This window comes from Pezoporus wallicus, unplaced genomic scaffold (genome assembly GCF_028554395.1).
Source record: "Pezoporus wallicus isolate ANWC-B61680 ecotype Strahan unplaced genomic scaffold, APGP_CSIRO_Pwel_v1 contig_10094, whole genome shotgun sequence".
NCBI lineage: Eukaryota > Metazoa > Chordata > Aves > Psittaciformes > Psittacidae > Pezoporus > Pezoporus wallicus.
Window position 1 is genome coordinate 398656 of NW_026639160.1, and position 6000 is coordinate 404655.

The 6000-nt window shown below is 39.7% G+C and overlaps 1 protein-coding gene across 4 annotated transcripts in view; it reads right to left on the reverse strand.

Moving 5' to 3' along the window:
- Positions 1–5242, reverse strand: part of SEMA4D (semaphorin 4D) — a 40949-nt gene extending 35707 nt beyond the window's left edge. For all 4 annotated transcript variants that reach the window (XM_057413818.1, XM_057413817.1, XM_057413816.1 and 1 more), the window contains exon 1: positions 5221–5242. The gene's annotated coding sequence lies outside the window, so the exon portion shown is untranslated. The remainder of the gene's footprint in view (positions 1–5220) is intronic.
- Between the last annotated feature and the right edge of the window lie 758 nt (positions 5243–6000).

Sequence of the window (6000 nt, forward strand, 5' to 3'; positions counted from 1 at the left end):
AGAGGTTATCCAGCATGAGGGAAAAGGAGAGTTAATAGTGTTCAAGAGGATTGGTGCAGCACTTGAGCAGGACAGAAGTTAAAACTAACATGAGCTGCAGCAAGAATGTCTCCAAGGACAAGCATGATGCTCACAGCCTCTCTGGGAGGGACAGGCCCCATGCTTGAGCAGGCAAAGGCAAGGAACCTCTTCAAAATGCAGCCAGCAGATCCACTACAAACACAGAACTCATGTGGCTGAGTAAAGGATGGACAAATACAGTAGAAGCTTTTACACCTGGTTTACCAAATGATAACATGGAAGGTTCAGAAAAGAAAACAAGGAAAGGGAAAAAAAAAAAAAAAAGTCTTATTCCTACCCATCTTCTGTCTGCTAAGAAACTCCACACACACACAATCACAACTCGCTCAACCTAAACCTGTGACTTAATTTTCTTTCTTTTTTTTAACTTTTCATAAACACTTTGGATCAGATCCAACTGTTTATAATGGATCATACAGATTAATTTTGGGGTTTAAGTTGGAGTATTTTCAGTTAAGCTTACTAGGCTTGTTTGTCTATGTTGCACCCTTCTTGTTTATCATCATACATAAGCAATTCCATGATTTGCTCTTCAACATGTTAAAAAGTACCCACTCCTCAGGGTTGCAAGGTATCACGCAGGTTATTCTGAGGCAAACAGCTTTAAAAGCAAGTATTTACAGAGTGAAGAGTAGCTCAGTGATTAAGTTCAAGGCAGTTTAGCAGTTTTATTTTAATGGAAATTTAAGGTGAAAAACAGCAGTTTGAAGAAAGATCTTTGAGCCCCTATTTCTACACAGTCCTAATTCTTTTTCTGATGCCACAGTTTGTTACTGAAAACACTCCATGAAATAATTTATTCCCAGTTAACTCCCTATTTCTCTTTTTTTGAAGAGACAGCCAGAACACCATTATTCAGCATCAGTCCCAGTGATAAGCAAACATTTATGTACAGAACGATATGGTAGGGAGGTCTCCAGAGAAGGTTTCTCAAATCCTGTAAGTTTTGCCAATGCTATTTTGAAGTACATAAATCTATGCCCTTGTAAAGGAAAACCCTGAGTCTCCCCTACAGGCACAGTTACTCTCCTAACGTAGCTCACCTACCTTAGAAAATGCAGAACTACAACAAAATCTGAAGCCTACTACGTTACTTTTGGAAGATGACAGAAGGTCTGGTTGGATAATTAGTGCCTACTTTGCTGAAGCAGAAATTTGTTATTTCATTCCCAACGTACACGTTTGCAAGGCACGCTCTTTTTCACATTAGTAAGATTGATTTGTGGGACATTATTTGTCAATCTAGGGTAAAATTCTGCATGTTAAAAAAAAGAAAGAGTGAGCCAAACTATAATGAATGTTACATGCCCAATTGTGCAAGATCCACTTTGTTCTCATTCCTATTACTTTAAATAGAGATGGAAATGCACTCAGGACTTTGTCCTCGAATTTAGCCTTCAATCTAATTACTCTCCCTCACCACCCCCCCACCACCCCCCTTTCTCTGTGCTGAAAATTATCTGGAATAACTCCTTCACTGACATGCACTGGGAAGTCATCCATAATCTAATATGAATCTTTTTTTTTATATAACACAAGGGGTAGAAGGATTGGAGGGGGAAGGCCCAGACAATGTCCTAATTTCCAGGTTAGCTCAGTTCCATCAGTTTTCACTGGATTTGATAAGATTTGAGGGCTTTGAATTTCTCCAAAGTTAGGTCTCCTAACGCTTTTGGTTCTACCCATGAAAACGAGCCACGCTTTGCTTGAAAACAAGAACATTTAAGTAGTAAAGCAGAAAAACCTGAAACAGTTACATACTTAAACTCTTATTAAAGTGACAAGTCTACTTTTCTGTTTTCTGCAAAATTGCTGAAAATTTTCTGAAGTACATTTAAGCCAGTAATTTTAATTCAGGCACTCTGCTGAGGATGATTTTAAGTAAGCGTAAAATGACAAACTGGAGCAAAATAATATGCAAGCTACTCGCAAGAGTTCTCCACAATGCTTGTATTTGTGGTAACCGAAAACAGGGCAGCCACAGAAGAATTAAACAATCAACAGAGCTTCTGTCAGTTTGGCAGAGCACAGCTGGAAGTTCAGAGCTGTGAACATTCCCACTGACATGAATAATTTGAATGTACAGCCACAGAAACAGGAAGAGACATATTTCTCAAAAGAGAAAACTCAAAAACTATTACAAAGAAAATTTCAGTCTGCCTAAGTGCTAATACAGAATACTACCACAAATTCTGAAAGCAGAGAGCTGTGATAGAGTATCTTGACTGTTACCACCATCAACAACCATCTGGCTCTCACATCGCCTGTGTCAGTGGGCATCAAAGAAACAGTGCTCTGGTCCACCTTCTAGAAGAAGGCAAAATGCTAGCTTCACAACAAGAGAAGCTGGAAAACCTACAACAGGGAGAGACGACTGCCATCTTTCTGATCCTCCAGGGCACAGAGGCAAAGTAAGCACAAAGAGGTATTTGTGAACAAAAGATTTAATCTTTCACAGATGTCAATTTAGAAACCTTTATTAGTAGTAAATTAGTTTTTTTTATAAGTAATAAAATGCAACTGCAAAACACCAGTTCCACGTTTTCTTCCCCAGTCAGCATGGGTAAAGCTGCATTCACGTGTCCATCTCATACACGATACTTGCAAAAGCTATCTACATTCTGGAATTTCAAAGATTGGAAATGCCCAGTTTTGCAACCTGGTTTTGAAACTGTTTATTCTTCTAATAAATACTTAGCTGCATTGTGCAACCTCTGAATTCTGCTCAGTGTTACACAAAATGCTAAATGGATCTATCTTTATCTTCTCTATGAAGGTAAAACTGAATGAAAATTTACTGACACAGCTGCAGCACTTAGCACTATAACTGGGATCCTTTCAATTCCCAAGAAAAGATCATTAGCATTATATGGAGCATGCAGCCTCTCCCGGAAGAAAGCCAAATGGGTACTGGCCCTCCTGACCTAATCCCATTACTCTTTCCATGATTCCTGAGGCACATCAAGCACCCACATAACTTCATTTTCCTCCCATTTTGTACTGCACTTTATTTTCCTCACCAGGGTTATCTTTTCTTGCAATCCCCCACCTACTCTGTGGCTACACTCCCACCATGCTGCCACCACCACCTCCTCCCCAGCACAGACAGCACACAACTGTATGACCCACAAGACCTGGTGAGGCTGCCAGACAAAAGACCACCTTCTTCTGGGCTGGAAAGAAGACCTTCTTACACACTTCCCTAGCTTTCCATGAAATCACCTTCACACCCCGTGCTATCCTAGCACAGCAAGCAAGGGCCTCACAGTAAGCAACAACTGACTGCAAGGCATCTCCGTTTTCATCACTAGGAGCAAAAAACCAAGGCAGCGTTTTCCAGGCAGCCTACCCTGGAATAATAAAATGCATATATATATAAATAAATAAAATACATATATATATTCATTTGCAAAGCTCATAAATAACTATGGTGAGAGATATGAAGTTCAATCTGTGGAGACAGGCAAATTCATGAGCAAATTTTTTCTTCCAGCAGGAAAAGGGGGGGAGTTAACGGACTTATGCCCTCCATCAGAGGGCATAAATTATAAGCTGTCCCAAAATAACTTCCTTTAAAGGCTCTTGAAAGCTTTAACAGAATACAGACCTGCTTCAGTGATGCCTATTTGGTAAAAAAAATACATATGTTTTAAGGCTTCACAAATGGGAAAAACAAACCACCGAACTCCCAGTGTGATGTTCTGCTTAAACCCTATTTTTTCCAATTTGCCCCAAGTTTTTTTTCCAAAAATAAAGTTTGCAGTGCTTGTATTTTAAGTAATCAAAATTACTATGCAACTTACCTTTGACAGCTGAGCTTTATTTATACAGTTAGTTTATTTCAGACCAGTAAGGACAGACTAGCTATAGCCTTTGCTTTAGTTTTCACCCCTTCAAAGCCGCAAACAAAGCGCCGTGTTTAGAGTACTTCATGAAAAACAATCTTTTTTGTATGACACAATATGCATGGACTTATTTTCTGCTGAGTTACTTTAAAACCTAAAACTAGCAGACCAGCAGCCCTTTATGACTAACATACATGTAAAGCATGGAGTTATTTACATTTCAAACTGTAACCAGTAATACTTTGCAGTTGCCAGGTGCTTACAAATTAGATGAAGCTTTTTAAGATAATTTGATGTGGACTTTACCTCCACCACAAAGCTTGCTGGAGGAAGTGCTCTAGTGCTAAAAGAGGATAAGAATTCTGAGGAAACCAAAATTCCCAGTTTTGGGCTGAAACCTTCCGCAGAGACAATATTTTCCTGATTCTGCACAATATATGCGTCATTAAGTAGTACTCAGAAAACAAATACTTGAGTTTAAACCAGAGAATATTTATAATCTAGGACTAAGTCAAAGTGATTTGAAGAAGCCTACTGGCAACTAATGGTGAAAACACCTGTGTGTCTAAATTAACAGGCATGCAAACTTTTAAATAAACTATTCTAGGTGTTATGCAATACTTTCAAGATTCAAAATTCCCTGAAAGCAAGCCCTGTACCTCCTGACACACAAACTATGTAACACAGGAAAGCTGCAATCCTGAACTCGGACTTTTCAGTGGTAACTAAAGCACAGGTAAACATCAGGACAAAGAAGACAGTGTCCCCCTTTTACAGTCAGTCACAGGGAAAAGCTGAGGGGTCATGGATGCAAGTTACTGCTGGGGAGATTCTGACTGGTCACAAGAGAAAAATTTTTCACAATGAGAACTATCAGCCATTGGAGTGTCCTCCCCAGGGAAGTGGTGAATTTCCCAGCACTGGGCACTTGTAAGGTTCAGCTGCACAGGGTGCTGGGACACCCAGTCTAGAGAGGTGGTACCAGGTGATTGCTGAAGCCCCTTCCAACCTGGTGTTCTACAATACAGTACATTCCCAAGTAAAAAAAAGTCCCTTTTCTAATATATTTCTTGAGAAGTATTCTGGTCTTGAAGCAATACAAAATAATGTATCAAGCTTATCATTGAATCCTTATTTATGTTTTTTTTCCATGTAAATTAAGTCCCTAGTGTTCTTGCAGTGTATTTATTTGTTTCACTAACAAAGACACCTGTAATACTGCTACCACAAATTCACCACAGCCCCCTTGCTGGGGAGGGAAGTGGGGAGATACCCCTTGTTTCACTGCATGTACTTGCTGCCCATTGGAGCCTTCCACACACCCCAGAGTTGGAAAGCACTCAGAAACACAGCCTTTCTGCAGAAAGATGAGAAGCAGGGTTTGACATCGTTACCACATAAACCCAAAGGGCAAGTTCTGATATGGGAATTATAATAAATCCTCACCCAAAAGTTTGGCTTTTAGTTCCCAGATTACAAAGGCAGACAGTTTCTGACAAAAACCAGAATTGACACAGTTGCATCCAACAAGCCATGATCCTGATACTGTACTTAACACAAAAATCTATTAAGCAGTCCTGACAAAAAACACACACACCAGCCCTTTTCAAACTCAATTTGTTTCCTTTAACCTAAGCTGACACTCAGTATAAAATTACTCAGCATTTGCCTTGCAGTAGCAATTACTGATCCTGGCAAGAGGCTGGGACCCATCTTACACTGGTATGGGACATACAAAGAAAGCTCAGAAAGGTTAGACACCAGCCAGGCCCACAAACAATTACCTTTACTAAATCCATATAAGGCAGCTCAAACACTCCTGCGTTACGGAACAACCTCATTATGCACAAGCTTAGAAAAAGAATATCTGGATATTTATGATGAAGCCTCGTGTGTTCGTATTTAAGTTGGTGTAATCAAACGAAAACAGTGGCCCACCCTGAAGCAGTCTCAACAGGGTGCACTACATATTTACCCCAACACTGTTCTAGGTAACATTCTTATAAATATACAGACTTGTAACACTGTTACATCAGCTTTTGCTTAGCATATATACTACCAACTGATAACCCAA